This window comes from Ovis aries, chromosome 1 (genome assembly GCF_016772045.2).
Source record: "Ovis aries strain OAR_USU_Benz2616 breed Rambouillet chromosome 1, ARS-UI_Ramb_v3.0, whole genome shotgun sequence".
Taxonomy (NCBI): Eukaryota; Metazoa; Chordata; class Mammalia; order Artiodactyla; family Bovidae; genus Ovis; species Ovis aries.
Genome location: NC_056054.1, coordinates 175933880 through 175955185, shown reverse-complemented (window position 1 = coordinate 175955185; position 21306 = coordinate 175933880). Strand labels below are relative to the sequence as shown.

The 21306-nt window shown below is 34.8% G+C and overlaps 1 long non-coding RNA gene across 1 annotated transcript; it reads left to right on the top strand.

Moving 5' to 3' along the window:
- Window positions 1–385: 385 nt before the first annotated feature.
- On the top strand, window positions 386–21048 carry LOC132658368 (uncharacterized). The gene is made up of 2 exons (XR_009597937.1): window positions 386–611; window positions 18079–21048. It is a non-coding gene; the product is annotated as an uncharacterized LOC132658368 (long non-coding RNA).
- The last annotated feature ends 258 nt before the right edge of the window (window positions 21049–21306 follow it).

Genomic DNA, 21306 nt, shown 5'->3' with positions numbered 1-21306 from the left:
TGCTAAGTATTAATACTTTGAATGTTTTATGAAACTTAATCTTTAGAATGACACTCTGAAATAGGACTTATTATCATATTCATTTTCAGATGAGAAAGGTTGAAATTAGGTGAAATAATCTCAATGTTTCAAGCCAAGAATCAAAGATAACTTTTATTTTAAACTTGGCTCAGAGAAAAGCACCAAATTTGACAGATAAGATAAAAGGCTAAAGGAAAGTTTGTTTATCCTAGGATTTAATATAATTCAATGCCAATTATATTTTAGTTGAAGGAACACAGATTTGTCCAAGCGCAAATGCTCAGCACACAGTTGCACAAGCAGAATTTATACTCAAGAAAATTGCTGTAGATGTAGATATGAGTCACTAACTCAGACATGATTGCTCAAGTAGAGAATTTCTTCAAGAGTCAGTGACTAAACAGAGTTTAGACAAAGAAGAGTAAAAAGCTGAAGTCTTAATCTTAAGTCATTCCTATATTTAAGAAGCCAGAGAAAGAATCAAGATCAAGGAATATCAGCAAGTCATGGGAAAATGAACCTGAGGCACAGAACAGGTGGAAAAGCTGCAAGAAAGGATAAAAAATAAGGAGGATTCAATGCTGAGAAAGGTAAATGCTCAGGGAATATCATTTTATATGTATATTATTGATAACCTTTGGCATAGCATGGTTATATAGAATATGGAAGGTCAAGAGTGTCTAATGAGGAAAAAAGATGACAAGTTTTGCAACTGTTAATGGAAGTTTACTGCAAACAGAAGGAAAAATAAAACAGGAAAATGTAAACTAGGCTGAAATGCTACATAGGAGTTAAGCAAATGGAAAGCTTTAAGGGTAATGACTGGTTCTAAAAAAAAAAAGAAAAGAGGGCATGAGTGATATTAGAATTATGTCTCTTCATGTATTCGATCTTAATTATTTTACTTTACAATTCTATCCTACAGAAATTGATACAAGATTTGCATATTATATGACACATATTTGCTACTTAAATCTCTCTGTCATCTTTTTAGAATAATAGAACACAGTTAATAACATGTACTCAGAGCTAAATGTTGCTATTTGGGGGATGCATAATCTTTAACACTAGAAAATCCCTAACTGCAATTCACAGGAATAGAATGCATGGGTTCCTTTTGTAATTAATGACCACTTCATATGTATGACCAGTCTACTAGGCTATTGGATTATGATAAATTGCTTTTTTCATACTAGATTACCTCTCCTATTCTTAATTTAGAAGCTAATCTCTGGAGACAAGTAGTCTCCAGAGACTAAGATTGTATGCAATTTGCGGCAAAGACTACGTGTTCTCACCTTAGCAATGAGAAAAGGTTGCAAAGAATGGAGCTATATAACAATGCTAAATACAAATGGTGCTCAGGATTAAATAGCTAAGAGTTTGCCTAGTAGAATTTTTCCAGCTTTCACTTTTACTTAGCAACTGACACTATATAAAACACGGCTGAAAGTATTAAGAATTTATATTTGCAAAATTTAGGCTGTTAGTGTGAAAACACTGTAAAAAAAATCATATTCATGGCTTCATAATCTTTCATTTATTTTTAATATTTAAGGCAGAGGTTTATTTGTAGGACTTATGATAAAGGGTATTGGGAAGTATCACATGCTTCTTAAAAAAATCTTTGACATTTTGGCTAGATAATATGATGGGAAGCTTATGAAATGGCAATCAATCATCCTCATCTCCTGATACTGATATTTATGCTCATTTGTAATACTCCCTGTTTCTGTGCACTGAACCTAGTGACTTGCTTGTAAAAAAACAGTTAAAGAATGCCACTTTTGAAATTATGTCACTGAAAATATAATTCCGATCTTGCTTACAATTGCTATCTCTTGGGCATTTTGAGCTTTTTATCTAATGAAGGAGGATGCCATTTTGTGAGCTTCCTGAGAGAAGGACCCACATGAGAAGACACTAAGGGTTAGCACTTAGCCAACAGTCTGCAAGGAATGAAACCATTGTGCCAACAGTTCTTGAGAAACTGAATCTTGGTAATAATCACATGACTGAACATAGCAACCGAGATTTGGATACACCCCCAATTGAGCCTTCAGTTGAGACTCCTCAACACTGTGACTGCAGCCTTGTGAGAGACCCTGAAGTGGGGAACTCAGCTAAGTCAAACACAGATTCCTGACCTACAGAAACTGTGAAGTAATAAATAAATGCTTGGGAGAATGGCATTCTAACCTGTATACTATCATGTAAGAATTGAATCCCCAGTCTATGTCTGACGCAGGATACAGCATGCTTGGGGCTGGTGCATGGGGATGACCCAGAGAGATGTTATGGGGAGGGAGGTGGGAGGGGGTTCATGTTTGGGAACGCATGTAAGAATTAAAGATTTTAAAATTAAAAAAAAAAAAACCCATTAACATTTTGGCTAATATAAGAAACAGGCTTATTCAGTTTTTGGTTTGTCAAAAGGCTATCACTTTTTAAAAATGAAGCTCATTTCTAAAGTAGCCACTCTAAACAACAAAAGCTCTATAAGTTACTTTAATAGATCTTTCCTAAGTGATCCAAGATTCATTCTTCCTATTCTTCAAAACTCCAGGAATCTCTCACTTGTCCATGAGTGAGACACAATTTTTCACAATTTTTCCCTTCTATGAATTCCCATTGCATTTACAGTAACACAAAATACAGCAAATTTGATAAAAAGTTGTTTAAATTAATGAAGAATTGTCAAATATTAAATTGCTGGTTTTTGTTTTCATTGTAGGACCTTAACAGAGTCAATTTTTCCTGTGCATTAAATTAATAAAAATGAAATACAATTTAAAGTTTTACTTTTTCAGTCACCTTAGACAAATTTCAACTGCTTAACTAACATATGAATAGGCATTACCATGGTGGGCAGTGAAATATGCACCTTTCCATCATTTTAGGCAGGTTTATTGGGTAGCACTTCCCTGGAAAGATCTCTTAACTTCCTATAATAAAAAATACAGCACAATATTCAACACTAAATTTGCAATGCTAAATAACTAGATTAAATATCCTACAAATAATGTTGAGTATTAGTTAAAAGACTGTCTAATCACAACATCTGACTTGGAGGCTATATTTTTTTTCTTTCTAAAGATAAATTATTTCTAAAAATAAATTTTCTTTCTAAAGATAAAGATAAAGATAAATTCTAAAACATTTTGTAACAGTTTAAATGATAAACAGTTATCATTTAAATAGTTTTCAATTTTCAGTAGTTAAATAAAATTTGACAATTTAGTAACATTTTAAAAGTTAGGTATTTTGTGTTATAAAAATTAATTAGTGCTTTCAAATAAGCAAATATTTCAGAAAAAAATCATTTGATAAGAGATTATTTTAGTTATGAAGATCAAAATTTATTACAATGTTATTAGACTGAGTAAAGTTGTTCCATTGAGTAATTTGATATCATTCACACATAATTTGAATTATAAGCAAATTTAGCTTTGTCATTTGGATATTTTCCCATTTTCTATTCTAACTATTAGTTGATTGAAGCACTTTTTCTTTTCTATATTTTAACATTATTTTTGTAAGATGAATTGTCTGTCATTCAAACATTTTCTTCTCATTAGGCATTACGTACCAATCCATGAGATTTAAATGATATTATGAATAGTTCGATTAGCTTAAGCATTTTACTCAATATATGCCAGTAATATAGCCACAGACATAAACAGATGTGAGGGTGTGGAGTTTAAAAGATCACTTGAATTCTCTGTAAATTAGGAATAGAGGGGAACTTCCTCAACTCGATAATGAATATCCAAAAAATCCTACAGTTAACATCATACTTAACAGTGAGAAGCTAGAATCTTTCCTACCAAGATTAAGAAAAAGTCAAGAAAGACCCCTTTCACCTTTCAACACTGTACAGGAAATAAAAGCTAATGCAACAGGACAAGAGAAAAAATATAAAAGGTATATATATTGAGAAGGAAGAATTTAATCTGATCTTATTTGCAGGTGACATGATGGTGTATGTATAAAATTCAAAAGAATAGACAAAAAATTTCTGGAACTAAAAGTGATTTAATTAAGGTTGTGGAATATAAGGTTAATACACAAAAGTCAATCATATTCCTATATACAATCAATAAACAAGTGGAATTTAAAATAAAAAGAATAATAATATTTATTGTATTAGCATCAAAAAACGAAATACGTATAAACAAAAAAATATATATACAGAATCTATATGAGGGAAACTATAGAACTGTGATAAAAAAATAAAACAGCTAATAAATGCAAATGTATTCCAACCAAATTCATGGATAGGAAACTAAATATTTTCAGGATGCCAGTTTCCTTCCTAAATTGATCTAAAGAGTAAATCTATTCCCAGTCAAAATCTCAACACATTATTTTGTGGGTATTAACAAACTGATTCTATCTTTTATATAAGGAAACAAGAGTCAGTATCCAAGACAATATTGGACCAAAAGAATACAGTTGAAGGACTGCACTGCCCTACATAGCTTCAAGACTTAGAAGAAAGCTAAAGTAATTAAGACAACATAGTTCATTTCAGTTCAGTTCAGTCTCTCAGCCGTGTCTAACTCTTTGCAACCCCATGAATCGCAGCACGCCAGGCCTCCCTGTCCATCACCAATTCCAAGAGTTCACTCAGACTCATGTCCATCGAGTCACTGATGCCATCCAGCCATCTCATCCTTGGTCGTCCCCTTCTCCTCCTGCCCCCAATCCCTCCCAGCATCAGAGTCTCTTCCAATGAATGAGTCAACTCTTCACATGAGGTGGCCAAAGTACTGGAGTTTCAGCTTTAGCATCATTCCTTCCAAAGAAATCACAGGGCTGATCTCCTTCAGAATGGACTGGTTAGATCTCCTTGCAGTCCAAGGGACTCTCAAGAGTCTTCTCCAACACCACAGTTCAAAAGCATCAATTCTTCGGTGCTCAGCCTTCTTCACAGTCCGACTCTCACATCCATACATGATCACAGGAAAAACCATAGCCTTGATGAGACGGTCCTTAGTCGGCAAAGTAATGTCTCTGCTTTTGAATATGCTATCTAGGTTGGTCATAACTTTTCTTCCAAGGAGTAAGCATCTTTTAATTTCATGGCTGCATAGTAGTGGAAAATAATAGACAAACAGATTAGTGGGACAGAATAAAAAGCCCAGAAATAGCCTACATAAAAATAGTCAACTGGTTTTTTACAAAAGAATAAAAAAACTATAATGGAACACAGATATTCTCTTCAACAAATGGCGCTGGAAAAACTGGACATTCACATGGAAAAATAATGAATGTAGACACAGACCTTGTACCCTTCATGAAATTAACTTAAAATGAGTCATACTTAGGGTAAAACACAAATTTATAAAACACAAAATTATAGATCTTAAGTGTTCTCTATGTAAAAAAAAACAACAGAAAAATAGTTATGTGAGGTGATGGCTATGTTAATGAGCTAAACAGAGAATCTGTTCACAATTTACATGTACATCAACTTATCACATTGTACACATTATGTATATAACAATTTAATTGTCAATTATACCTCAGTAAAGCTAAAAAATTAGCCATGGAGCCACAAATAGACACAAAGGAATTATAAATGCATATTACTAAGTCAAAGAAGCCAATCTGAAAAGGCTAAATACTGTATGATTCCAACTATAGGGTATTCTGGAAAGGGCAAAACTATGAAGATAGTATAAAGATCTATGATTACCAAGGGGTGGGCTGATGGGAAGGGATGAACCCACTGAACACAGTTGATTTTCAGGGCAGTGAAAATACTGTGTGGTAATTAATGATGGATACATGTCATTACCTAAATCCATAGACTGTACAATGTCGAGTGAACCCTAATGTAAACTATAGAGTTTGGGCAGTTATGATAGAGCTTTATTAATTATAACAAAAGTACCATTATAGTAGAGGCTGATAGGAAAGTTATGCATATGGTGGGGTAGGGGTTACATGGTCTATTTCTGTGACTTCCTCTCCATTTTGCTATGATCATAAAACTGTTTTTCTTTTTTTAAAATTTAATTTTATTATTATTATTTTTTTTTTACTTTACAATATTGTATTGGTTTTGTCATACATAAACATGAATCCTCCACGGGTGTACACATGTTCCCAATCCTGAACCCCCCTCCCACCTCCCTCCCCATACCGTGTTTTTCTTAAGTCTTCAAAAATAAAAAAAAAAGAGGAAATACTAATGTTCTGACATTTAGGATGGTCATGTTTGCTAATGTTCAGGGTAAAAATAAATAGTTCATTTGAAGACAAAATTAAAGGTATTATGTACACAAAATTCAAACTACAGTTACTTGGGGAGGAAGAGAGAGGGAGAGGACACAGGGAAATAAAATGCTCCAGGTAAATTATTTTTCACAGTTGTAGTTCTCTCTTCGGATAAAGAGTTTGTAGATAGGCATTACATAAAATTAATTACTAAATAACTAAGTAAGCAAACAGAAATAGTCCATGTGTGTACCAGTGATGAATATATGCTTTGAATAAAAAAATACTAATTATTTATAATTCCATTCCACATACATGAGGGAAAAAATAGGTATAAATTTTATCTTGGTTTTTTAGATGGCATAAATGACATGCACCTATGTCCCCAAATCAGCCAAAAATGAGGGAAGAGGTGGAGCACATGCTCACCTTGAGCATGTACATCTAAGCATGCTATAAAAAATTTGGTCATATACTCGATTGATTATTACTTTACAAAATAAAAAGGCATTGGAGAAAAACATGACTAGGAGATAGTTAGACAAGTAAATCTTAACGGGATACATTTTCTATAAAATTTCCTACCCCAGCAACCTGTGGTATAGGCTCTACTCTCCCAACACAGCTCCCAAACCCAGATTCACTCACTCACCTCCAGTGAGAGCTTGGATATGTCTCTGACCTGCCTCACACACAACCTCCTTGGATGTTCTCATGCACACTTTCCTTCAGCGTCAGTTCCACCTTCGGTGTATTAGGTCTCCAACATTCTAAACCAGTTCATTCAGATTATATATTTTATGCACTTAAATAATTTTCATTAAAATGCATCATCTGGGAACAAAGCTATAATGTCTAGCTATCACCCTTGGTGGTGCTAGTGGTAAAGAATCAGCCTGCTAATGCAAGAAACAAGAGATGTGGGTTCAATCCCTGGGTCAGGAAGAACTACTGGAGAAAAGAAATGGCAACCCACTCCAGTATTCTTCCTGGGGTAATCCCATGGACAGAGTAGCCTGGTGGGCCACAATGCACAGAATCACAAAGAGTTGGACATGACTGAAGCAACTATTTGCAGAGGAAATTACAGTCGTCTTTATAATTTTCTATGGAAAATACCTACCTAGAAATAGAAGTTGCAGCTAGACTCTTATTATGAAACAATATATTGATAAAATAAACATTTCTAAAAAATTATTTAAGATTTAAAGTCTCAAACCACAATTTTTAACACAACCTCTAAATACACTGTAACCTGTGATACAACTTTAATCAAACTTGATTTTTCAGTTTCCTCTAATTAATTTTCTCCATTAACATATAACACTACTTGGAGTGCATGTTTTACTATGTATAGTTCCATAGAAATTTGAAAAGAGAAATCTGGTGTGGAACAATGAATATTTTAAAACATTTAAAATATTAATAACCTAAATCTTTTCTCCAAAGCAGTATTTAATATAATTTTAGGCATTATATTTGCATGCTAAAATAAACATGTATCTTTTTTTCCTCATGTGAGAAACCAAATCAAGACAGTTAAATTACATTGGTACAAATGATCCATAACAGAAACTGATATTTTGGGGCTGCCTTTAAAATGAAGTTAATATAGTCTTCTTAGAAGTATTTATGATTAAACCACCACACACTTTACTTGGTGGGCTGAGGAAAAGACCTATGTGCATGGACAATGATTAAGGATAATTTATAATTAACTTGTCTCTATTGCAATAGGCAGAGCCATATATAACATTATGAATCGAGAAGACTGAGTTTAGTGAGTTAGTATTATGTTGGTTCTATCCTTATGCCAATTGTGAAATTTTTTCACGGACCATTTTACTTACTGAATAGACAACTGTGTAAAGCACTTTACATTACTTACTTCTTTTAAGCCTTAGAACTTCTCTGTGAGATTGATGTCATTACTCAATTTATCAATTTATCAAAAGAAATGAAGACTTATCAAGTTTAAGTATCTTGACCAAATCCAGGGAGATTTTAAGTCGCCACTAAGATTCAAAGGGAAGTTTGTCTCACAACAGAGCCTGAATTAGTAACCGTTACTGTTGTTGTTCAGTTGCTCAGATATGTCTGACTTTTCAAGACCTCATGAACTGTAGCATGCCAGGCTTCCCTGTCCTTCACTGTCTCTTGGAGTTTACTCAAACTCGTGTTCATGAGTCAGTGATGCCATCCAAATATCTTATCCTCTATCATCCACTTTTACTCCTGCCTTCAATCTTTCCCAGCATCAGGGTCTTTACCAATCAGTCAGATCTTCAGATCAGGTGGGCAAAGTACTGGAGACTCAGCTTTAGCATCAGTCCTTCCAATAAATATTCAGGGTTGATTTCCTTTAGGACTGACTGGTTTTATCTCCTTTCTGTCCAAGGGACTCTCAAGAGTCTTCTCTAGAAACACAGTTTGAAAACAGCTATTCTTCAGTGCTCAGTCTTCCTTAAGGTCCAACTCTCACATCCATACATGACTACTGGAAAAATCTTAGCTTTGACTATTCAGACTTTTGTTGGCAAAGTGATGTCTAGGTTTATGATAGCTTTCTTCCAAGGAGCATATATCTTTTAATTTCATGACTGCAGTCATCATTCACAGTGATTTTGGAGCCCAAGCATATAAAGTCTGCCACTGCTTGCACTGGTTCCCCATCTATTTGCCATGAAGTGATGGGACTGGATGACATGACCTTCATTTTTTGAATGTTGAGCTTTAAGCCAGCTTTTTCACTCTCCTCTTTCACTTTCATCAAGAGGTTCCTTAGTTCCTCTTCACTTTCTGCCATTAGAGCAGTGTCATCTGCATATCTGAGGTTATCGATATTTCTTCCAACAATCTGGATTCCGGCTTGTTGTTTGTCCAGCCCAGCATTTCACATGATGCACTCTGCATGTAAGTTAAATAAGCAGGGTGACAGTATACAGCCTTGACATACTTCTTTCCCAATTTGGAACCAGTTTGTTGTTCCATGTCTGGTTCTAACTATTGCTTCTTGACCTGCATACAAAAGTTTCTCAGGAGGCAGGTAAGGTGGTCTGGTATTCCCATCTCATTAAGAATTTTCCACAGTTTGTTGTGATCCACACAGTCAACGGTTTTATCATGGTCAATGAAGCGGATGTTTTTCTGGAATCCCCATACTTTTTTATAAGCCAATGGATGTTGGCAATTTGCTTATCTCATTCCTCTGCCTTTTCTAAACCCAGCTTATACATCTGGAAGTTCTTGGTTCATGTACTATTGAAGCTTAGCTTGAAGGATTTTGATCATTAACTTGTTAGCATGTGAAATGAGTGCAAATGCGTGGTAGTTTGAACATTCTTTAGCATTGCCCTTCTTTTGGATTGGAAAGAACCCTGTGATATATTAACCATCATATCCTATGACTTTATTTTGAAAGCACCACTTTAGCATAGGAGGTTGTGCTACTAAGTGGAAAAGCCTGAAAATATGTGTACTCAAAGGACATGAAGCCCATTTCTCAACATTTTTTAGAGACTAACTTGGTCTAAATTATTTTATTACTCTTTTTTTGTAGTTGTATATTTTCTCATTGCTTTTCCACTCTATACTTCACTGATGACCTACTGCAGCAGTACTGTGATATTCTCATCCTATTAGAGTCCAATGCATTGTAGTGAGATATATGCCAATCTAGGTATGTATGACATCTTTCTGTGTGGCCACTGGATCCATTCCAAGTGGAATGCTATTGAAAAGCATATGATGGTTTAATTTAAGCTTGTCATTCCAAATAAATATGTCTTTGGCCATGGCAAGTCTTCATTATGAAGAAGCTTGAACCAAGCACTATAGGCTCCCTTTATAAAAACTGTTCTTTGCTCAAAATGAAATAGTATTCAGTTCAGTCAGTTCAGTCATGTACTCAGTCATGTACGACTCTGTGATCCCGCGGACTGCTTACTGCTATTAGCATTAGTTTGAATATTTTGTGAGTCTTGAGGAAAACTGCTTAAACTTTCTATGAATCACCACCAAAATATACAGACCAAAAATAAAAAGAATAACTCATTGTACATTATTTGTTTCCAAATTATTATTTTAACTTAAAGTGACATTATTACAACATGAAACATTGGTCTGTTTTACAAATGTATAGTCTTGAAATATATGTTATTTGGCACCTCTAAAATCAAGTTTAATTTTGTTATATTTCTTTAAATATCCTAATAAAAATATGGACAGTTAACCATAAAGGACAATGAATGCTAGAAACATAACAATGTACCAACTACTATGTAAACTGGTTTTAGAGTGTCAGTTCTAGACTTATACTTTGTAGAATGTTTTCCATCTTTGCAAACATTTTAACCAGTTAAATGTAGTTTTTCAATATAATGATCATATCTTTAATTTTCATCAGTAATTATAATGTTGAAAAAGCCTTTCATTCTAAATCTTAAAATGCACCCCTTAAATTTGATATGTGGAATTTGATAAGGTAAATTACATAAGGGTTTCATTCAAAGTCTCTGACGTGTGCTTTATATGCATATTTCAATACTGGAGGTTTTGCCACTCCTACTATGATTAGTTCTAAAATGCTTTACCCTGTTGTGGGCATGAAATACTTAAGAAAACACTATCTGCATATGAATCCAAAGAAACTGTTCCATGCTGCACATAGTTGTCCAGAATGTACTTTAATAGAAAGTGCCAAAGATATATGGGGCTTCCCAAGTGGCTGCATACATAAAGAATCCACCTTCAGTGCAGGAGATGCAGGAGACATGGATTTGATCCCAGGGTTGTGAAGACTGCTTGGAGGAAAGGGCATGGCAACCCACTCAAGTGTTCTTGCTTGGAGAATCCCATGGACAGAAGAGCCTGTCAGGCTACAATGAGGTCACAAAGAGTCAGACACGACTGAAGTGACTGGGCACACATACACTAAAGATACATAAAGGTAGTGACATTGGAGTTGATGAAAACAAGTCCATTTTTCAGAGTCATCATTCTTAGTGTTTTCTACAGTTTCAACCTGACTTTTATCACCACTGAAAAGAAAACTCTCTCCCAGCTTTAGGTAATATAATCTAGTGATGTTAGAATGCTTTTAAACTCAAAATCATAAACATTGTCAGGGTTTAAGTACATTGGTAAAACAGAGGACTAATTCATGATTTAATTTGACTCTAAGGCTGTTTTCCTCTACCATCTTGTCTCCAAGTCTATTCAGTAATAAACAAAATATATTGTCTACAATGAACCTTTACCTCATAACTGTGATCTCTTAAAACATCGAAGTTTATTTATCTATGTGGAAGCAACTATGGACCTAACCAGGCTTTTTCTAAAGGAAATAAGTGGCATGATAGTTAACTTTAACTACAACTCTGGCAGTTTATTGCTTTATGTTTATAATTTGGATGTCTTCAGCCAAATTCTGATGGTGCCAAATTCACAAAATCTGGAAAATGACCGATTGATGCTTGGGTCATAATAATTTGATACAATTTAATTCACTAACACAAATCAGTTTCTTGATACTAGATAATTCCAACATTAAACCAGTACTTTGGCCACCTCATGTGAAAAGTTAACTCATTGGAAAAGACTCTGATGCTGGGAGGGATTGGGGGCAGGAGGAGAAGGGGACGACCGAGGATGAGATGGCTGGATGGCATCACTGACTCGATGGACGTGAGTTTGAGTGAACTCCGGGAGTTGGTGATGGACAGGGAGGCCTGGCGTGCTGTGATTCATGGGGTCGCAAAGAGTCAGACATGACTGAGCGATTGAACTGAACTGAACTGAACTGAAGGTTATTTTTGGAAATGGGAATGTAAATAACTTTTAGCCAGTTAGAAAATTCTAAATAAATCACTGTTGAAATTTTCACAAGTTTTATGAACATGTATTTGCAGAGCCACAATTTTTGCCAGTTTTAATTTCCATAACTACATACTACTTTTGCTATAAAACATATTATTACACCATAGCTGATAGGTAATGAACCACTCAGGGTTTTCACAGAAAAGAAGAGATTGGAAAACAAGATCTGCTTTCATTTAGAATTGAGGAAATATTTATTTTTTTCTTTTTGTTTTTTAGATCTTTATTATCCTTTTTTTAAAAATATAAATTTATTTATTTTAATTGGAGGTGAATTACTTTACAATATTGAGGAAATGTTTCTTGAGCATGAAACCATGTAAATATTTGCCAGTTTTAATCCAGAAATTGCAAACTGAGATTGATGTCATTTACCATCAAATATGAATCATCCAACACACGTTAATTAACCTTCATGGAGATGACACTGTACCTGATATTAAGGAGAATCCAAAGAAATATTACCTATAAACCTTATGCTCAAAGAGTAAAAATGGAAAAAGCAAAGCAGTGTGAGCAAAAAAGGTAAAAATAACTTTATTATCAGAGTACAGACAACCCCAATTTATGCTCATTTGATATACAACTTTTTGACTTTACAGTGCTATGAAAGTTGTATGCATTCAGAAGAAACCATACTTGCAGTTTTTAATTTTTTTTATTTTTTTCATAGAAATATGTGGCCCAATACTTTCTGTCAGTGTTGGGCAGTTCCCAGTCAGCCACTTGACCATGAGGATGAACAACCAATACATTCACAACCACACCGTACCCACACAACCTTTCGGTTTTTTACTTTCACTACAATATCCAATAAATTACATGAAATATTCAACACTGCTTCTATAAAAGACTCTTTGTGTTAGATGATTTTGCCTAACTTAAAATTAATAGAGGGCTTCCCAGGTGGCACCAGTGATAAAGAACCCACGTGCCAATGCAAGAGATACAAAAGACTCAGATTTGATCCCTGATTCAGGAAGATCCCCTGGAGGAGGGCATGGTGACCCACTCCCATACTCTTGCCTGGAGAATCCCATGGATGGAGGAGCTTGGCAGGCTATGGTCCATAGGGTTACAAAGAATTGGACATGACTGAAGCGACTTAGCATGCACACGTGCAAGGCTAACAGAAGTGTTCCGAACACATGCAAGGTAGGCAAGGCTAAGCTACGATGTTCAGTAAGATAGGTGTATTAAGTGCATTTACATATAGCAGTAGTTTCAACTTATGATGGGTTTACTGGAATGTATCATAAATTGAGGGAAATCTGTATACAGTTTATAATTATGCTATGTGAAGAATAAGGACTATTTGAATTAATAGAAATAAAAGTTTACTGAATAAGTATGATCAGAGGCATCTCCTTGGATGACCTGAGATTTAAGTCAGGTCTTACATACTAAGTAGAAGAAAGGGAGTTTTAGGTAAAATAAACATGAACAAAGGTGCTGGTATGAGGAAACACAAAGTAAAGGCTCAGAAATGTTATGGACATGGCAAGGGGGAGAAGAGGGTGAGATGTATGGAGAGAGTAATATGGAAACTTACATTGCCATATGTAAAATGAATAGCCAAGGTGAATTTGTTGTATGTCTCAGGAAACTCAAGCAGGGGCTCTTGTATTAACCTAGAGGGATGGGATGGGGAGGGAGATCAGAGGGAGGTTCAAGAGAAAAGGGATATATGTATACCTATGGCTGATTCATATTGAGGTTTGATATAAAACAACAAAATTCTGTAAAGCAATTATCCTTCAATTGAAATAATAAATTTGAAAAAAAGAAAGACTAAGAAGTGTTCATGGAGCCATGGATTCATCTAAAGGAATAATGGAGGCTCTGAGATCAAGTTTGCACATTAGGCTATCCAATATCAGCCAGAATTTGAAGACTGAGGTTCCTGCTTGTTAAATGGAAAAATGGTCTAACCTTACCTATGAGCCCTAAAGTCAATTTAAGTAAACCAGTAAAATTTAAGAGTAGAAAATTAATGCAAAAAATATCTAAACTTTTCAATAGTACACTGGGGTTTAGTTCAGTTCTAAAACAGATGCTGATGAAGCCAAAGAAATCTAATAAGGAGAAAGTTCCCCTGTATGAAAATAAGCCAAGCCTCACCTACAAGGAGACAAAATTTAAGAGATATTAAACAGATATCACAATGATCTAATGTGATTTAGAAAAGGCAGAGGAACCAGAGATCAAATTGCCAACATCCATTGAATCGCAGAAAAAGTAAGAGAATTCCAGATAAATCTACTTTTGCTTCATTGACTATGCTAAAGCCTTTGACTGTGTGGATCACAAGAAACTGGAAAATTCATAAAGAGATGGAGATACCAGAACCCCTGACTTGCCTCCTGAGAAGCCTGTATTCAGGTCAAGAAACAACAGTTAGAACTGGACATGGAACTGGACTGGACTGGTTCCAAATTTGGAAAGGAGCATGTCACGGCTGCATATTGCCACCCTGCTTATTTAACTTATATGCAGAGTACATCAAGTGAAAGGCCAGGCTGCACGAAGCACAAGCTGGAATTCAGATTGCTAGGAGAAATATTGATAACTGACATGCAGATGACATCACTGTACTGGCAGAAAGTGAAGAGGAACTAAAGAGCTTCTTGATGAAAGTGAAAGAGGAGAGTGAAAAAGCTGGCTTAAAACTCAACATTCAAAAAATAAAGATCATGGCATCCAGTCCCATCAATTCATGGCAAACAGATGGGGAAACAATGGGAACAGTGACAGACTTTATTTGCTTGGCTCCAGAATCACTGCTGATGGTGACTGTAGCCATGAAATTAAAAGATGCTTGCCCCTTGGAAGAAACCTATAACAAACCTAGACAGTGTATAAAAAGCAGAGACATTACTTTCCCAAAAAAGGTCCATCTAGTCAAAGCTATGATTTTTCCAGGAGTCATGTATGGATCTGAGTGTTGGACCATAGAGAAGGCTGAGTGCCAAAGAATTGATGCTTTTGAACTGTGGTGTTGAAGAAGACTCTTGAGAGTCCCTTGGACTTTAAGGAGTCAAACCTGTTAATCTTAAAGGAAATTAATCCTGAATGTTCATTGGAAGGACTGATGATGAAGCTGAAGCTCCAATACTTTGGCTACCTGACACAAACAGCTGACTCATTAGAAAAGACCCTGATACTGGGAAGGATTAAAGGTAGAAGAAGAAGAGAAAGACAGAGGACAAGATGGTTGAATGGCATCAATGACTCAATGAACACAAGTTTGAGTAAGCTCTGGGAGATAGTGAAAGACAGGGAGGCCTAGAGTGCTGCAAAGACTCAGACACAACTGAGCAATGGAACAACAATGATCTATTCACAGTGGACAAAGAATCTAAAGCATTTGGACTTGGTGAGACTTCTTTTTCTTTTCTTTCCTTTGGGGACTAAAAATATTGCATATAACTGATTTTATTAGTATTCATATAAATTGCTGCCTTTCACTGAATCTCACATGTGTACACCTGTTTGTGATCTATGACAAGGCAATTCACCAAATGTTGCTTAAAATTAATCTGAATGACCCTTCTCTATAATTTCTCTAGTGATAATTTCAAAAGAATAATGATGAATAAGATGAGATTAAATATGCCTATGAGAAGAAGGCTCTGAATATTTGGAGCAACACAGACAAAGATAAAGTGGTTTTAGGTCAAAACATTAATAACAGGAAAAGAAGGTGAAATTTGAGATGGGCATTTGGGTCTTGAAAATTAATTAGGTTTGTATCAGGGTTTATTATTGACCAGTGTGCATAGATGAGTTTCGATGGAGGGAATACCATTAGTCAAAATCTTAGTAAGACCCATAATGAAGAATAACTAAGGAATCAGTAGAATAGACTGGAAAGGATATAAAAGGTTATTTCAATTGTGAAATTGGGGAGTGTTAAACAAAATTTTCATATCTATCATGAGTATGCCCATATTTAGTGATGCATTGTGGAGTAATTGAGGGTGCGCATCATGAAAGTACTTGGTCAGTATGGTTGTGTTGTTGTTGCTGTTTAGTCACTAAGTCATGTCCAGCTCTTTGTGACCCCAGGGACTGCAGTGCACCAGGCCTCTCTATCCTTCTACTAAAGGATAAAGTACTAAAGGAAACGCCCAGAGTTTCCTCAAACTTATGTCCATTGAGTCCATAATGCCATTCATCTTTCTCATCCTCTATTGCCCTCTTCTTTTCCTGCCCTCAGTCTTTCCCAGCATCAGAGTCTCTTCCAATGAGTCAGCTCTTTGCAGCAATTCATACAGATTATGCCATATGTTTTGATTTTTTTCTTTCTAGTGCACTCAAGCATGAAAGAAGGTTGAAATCATCTGGATAAAGGAAACTTTAACCCATGTGATTCTCCCTCTGCTGCCAAGTGGGAATTTGGTTTCTCTTTTCAAGTCACTCACAAAAATCCTTTGAATGATCAGTTTGTGATCTTTTCAAATATCTTTAATGCATAGTAGTTTACATAATGCCTGGTACACAGTAGGTCCTCAATATAGTTTCTTTAATACTGTGTCAAGTACTCTATCTTAGTAGATGATAGCAAAGTTAAATTATTTATATGTAATTGCATGAAATTATATCATGTGTTTACTTACCAAAGGTTTTGAAAATTTTACCTCAAAAATGTAAGGTTAAAGTAAGATAACATATTGAAATTGTTTTGTAAATAATTTTAAGTGCTCTCTGGATATGCAATGTGATGCTAGAAGTTCTAACAGTACTTGCATTTGACATTGTTTCCTCCAACTAAAGGTGATAGAACACTAGTATTTAAATTAGCATAGCACAGTTACTCAGTTAATATATATACAAGGGTCTGATTTGGTTTTGCCCAAGTAGAACTGAAGGGAATGAAAAAATAAAACTTCCTACTTACAGATAGGAAGTCTAATTGAGTTGCTAAAACAAGCACCGATTTTTGCTCAGGTGCAGATAAAAAAGAGAATACAATTAAATATGCATGTATATTATACAAAGATATATAAGATATTCAAAGCTCTTGTGGTAATGATATAGTCATTTTCCAAAGTTGTCCTTTTGAATTGTACATAATGTTATTTACTATATAAGAAATCATAAGCTCTAAATGGCTCCATAAAAAGATCTTTAGCTGACTATATGTTTTTGTGCATATAGTAAAAATTCAAACACTGAATTGTATAATAGACTCACAGCTCATTGGCAGTACCTAAATACAGCAACTCTTAAAAGTAGCATTAAGATCCTAGCCAATGCAATAAGGCAAGAAAAATAGAAGATAATAAAAACTGCAAAATTGTTGTAGAGAAAATAATTATAAGGAAAATATAAAAATCAACACACCATTAAAATTATGAATAGCATGTAAATATAACCAGATCACTGGATTCAAGGTAAATGCATTATGTTCAATAATAAAAAATCAATAATTTCATAGATCAAAAATAATTAATGTTGACTATTTTATGTATTTAATATATCACTTTTTTCTATATATTATTATTAATGTATAAAAATATAACTTATTGAAAGATACTATTTATAATTGTATCAGAAAACATCAAATGCCCAGGAATAAATCTAATAGACTTATTAGAATTTATCTAATAAATATTTTAAATAACATTTTTTTCTCATTTTGTAAAAACTCTATGTCCCTAGAATTCTCCAGCCAAGAATACTGAAGTGGGTTGTCATTTCATTTCCTAATCCAGGGGATCTTACTGACCCACGGATCAAACCTGGGTCTACTGCATTGCAGGCAGATTTCTTACTGTCTGAGCTACCAAGGAAGCCCAACATACAGATACATATATTTTATTTATGTTTATCTGTCTGCAGGTCAGGAAGCAACAGTTAGAACTGGACATGGAACAACAGACTGGTTCCAACTGGGAAAGGAATACAATCAAAGCTGTATTTTCTCATTCTTCTTATTTAACTTTTATGCAGAGTACATCATGAGAAATACTGGGCTGGATGAAGCACAAGCTGGAATCCAGACTGCCAAGAGAAATAACCTCAGATATGCAGATGACACCACCCTTATGGCAGAAAGCGAAGAAGAACTAAAGAGCCTTTTGATGAAAGTGAAAGAGGAGAGTAAAAATGTTGGTTTAAAGCTCAACATTCAGAAAACTAAGGTCATGGCATCCAGTCCCATCACTTCATGGCAAATAGATGGGGAAACAGTGGAAATAGTGAGAGACTTTATTTTGGGGGCTCCAAAACCACTGCAGATGGTGACTACAGCCATGAAATTAAAAGACACTTGCTCCTTGGAAGAAAAGTTATGACCCACCTAGAAAGCATATTAAAAAACAGAGATATTACTTTGCCAGCAAAGGTCTGTCTAGTCAAAACTATGTTTTTTCTAGTAGTCATGTATGGATGTGAGAGTTGGACTATAAAGAAAGCTGAGTGCTGAAGAACTGATGCTTTTAAACTGTGGTGTTGGAGAAGACTTTGGAGAGTCCCTTGGAATGCAAGGAGATCCAAGCAGACCATCCTAATGGAAATCAGTCCTGAATATTCTTTGGAAGGACTGATGCTGAAGCTTAACTCCAATACTTTGGCCACCTGATGAAAAGAACTGACTCATTTGAAAAGACCCTGATCTGGGTAAGATTGAAGGCAGGAGAAGGGAACGACGGAGGATAGATTTTTGGATGGCATTAATGACTCAATGGACATGAGTTTGAGTAAACTCTGGGAGTTGGTGATGGACAGGGAGGCCTGGCGTGCTGCAGTCCACGGGGTCCCAAAAAGTTGGATATGACTGAGTGACTGAACTGAACTGAACTCATATAATAAAAAATCATTTTATATGTATTTATAGAAATTGCATATATTTGCATAAAAATGGGAGAAAAAATTAGAGAAAGATTTTGAATCTTTGAATAAATGAGCAATATGTCATATTCCTAAATAAACAGAGGAATATATCATGATAATGGGTTGCAAAATTTAATATTGCACATATAGTTATTCTTTCCAAATTCATGTTCATTTATAATTCATTGCAATCATAATCAATATCTCAGAACTTTTCTGTGTGTAGGTGTATGTGAATGCGTGCACGTGTATAAGTTGATAAGCCGATGATTCATAAAAAGACAAAAGCCCAAGAATAGGCACAGCAATCTTAAGGACACATGATGCTGGAAGACCTACAGTACTAAATATCAGTGCCATATTGCCTTAGTTAAAATAAAGCTATATTACTTATTACAATGTTGAATTGGCAATACTATATATAAATCAAATTAAAATATGCAATATCAGTGCTGTGAAAGGATGGTCATTTTAAAAAATCAATGCTGGGTTGCCTAGGTGTCATAAGGGAAAAAAAGATTCTGGCCTCTCTTCACATCTAACACAAGAATCAATTCTAGGTAAATTGTAGATACAAAGGCAAAACTTAAACTATAACGTGGAGAAGGCAATGGCACCCCACTCCAGTACTCTTGCCTGGAAAATCCCATGGACGGAGGAGCCTGGTAGGCTGCAGTCCATGGGGTCGCGAAGTCGGACATGACTGAGCGACTTCACTTTCACTTTTCACTTTCATGCATTGGAGAAGGAAGTGGCAACCCACTCAAGTGTTCTTGCCTGGAGAATCCCAGGGACGGGGGAGCCTGGTGGGCTGCTGTCTATGGGGTTGCCCAGAGTCGAACACGACTAAAGTGACTTAGCAGTAGCAAACTATAACAATTTAGAAGAAAACATAGAAAATTATTTCCTTGACATATGTGGAGGCAACGATTTCTTAAGAAAGCATAAAAAAACGCCAACAATAAAGCAAATGTGCATGTGTGCATGTGTGTGCACACACATACACATCTATATTAAGATTTAAAACATCTCTTCATTAAAGTTCAGTTCATGAAAAGGCACCATTAAAAATTGTGAATGTAGCTACTCATTGGAAGAAGTTTGCCAAACATTTATGTCCAACAATGAACATTCATCCCAAATATATTTTTAAAACTTCTACAAATCAGCAGTAAAAAGGCAGCTTTTAAGAAAACTGAACAAAGAATATTTTTCATGAAAGAAGATAGCCTATTGTTCAATGAATTTATGAAAAAATATTAGTCAATTCTGTTATTTAGTGAGGAATTACAGATTAAACCAATGATATACCCTTCTGTATAAATAAGAATTGCAAAACAAAACAAAACAAAACAAAAACCCACCAAAATTGCTGGTAAGAATGTGAGGCAATCAGAACTCACTCTCATACACTGCTCATGATAGAGTAAATTAATAGAACTGTTTCAGAAAATTGTGAGGTGAGCTTAGGTTTATTTTATGATCCAACAATTCAACTCTGTCATATATGTGCTACAAAATATGTATATATAGCATCAGAAGCTACCACAATGATGTTTATACCAACACTATTCATACTTTCTCAATACTGGAATCACCCAAATATCCAACACAGAATGAGTAAATTAATTATAATATATCCCCAAAGAGAATATCATGCATCACCTGTAATACAGAAGAAAATATTTGAAGATTCATGTATGTAACATTGAATAAAAGAGGTTAGATATTTTTAAAAGTATATAGTATGTCTATTTTTAAAATTTTTGTGAAGTGTAAAAAAGAAAAAAAAATAATCTATGGTGTTAGAAGTCAGGATATGGTTTGTTTTTAACAGTAGTGACTGAAGAGGGGCATTGGAGGTTTGAGTGGTATTGGGAATGTAATATTTCTTGACCTACATGCCAGTAACATGGGTATACTCATTTTGCGCAAAATTAACCTGTCTATGAAGTATTATTCTACATGTTAACTTTCAGTAAAATATTCAAAACTTTGTCCTTAATGCCATTGTTTTGATGTCATGAGCAGCGCAAATAAAAACAGTAGATTATTTTGTTCTTTATTAAATAAAATTTAGGCGAAAGATCCATTCTTAAGTGATCTTTAGCACAATATCTGGATTTTTAGTAACTTTCATTTTGCTGTCATTTAGTCTTATCATTCCAGTGTATAGGATAATTTATCTTCAAATATTGCTAAGTAAGCATAAAGACATGCCCCTATACAAGCCTATAAATCTAAGGGATGTATGTGTCTTCATTTATCTTTTTTTTTCTTTCTCTCAGCCTCATATTGTGTGCTTTTCATTCTGTAAAGGTCATGATGGCTCATAAATCTTCTCAC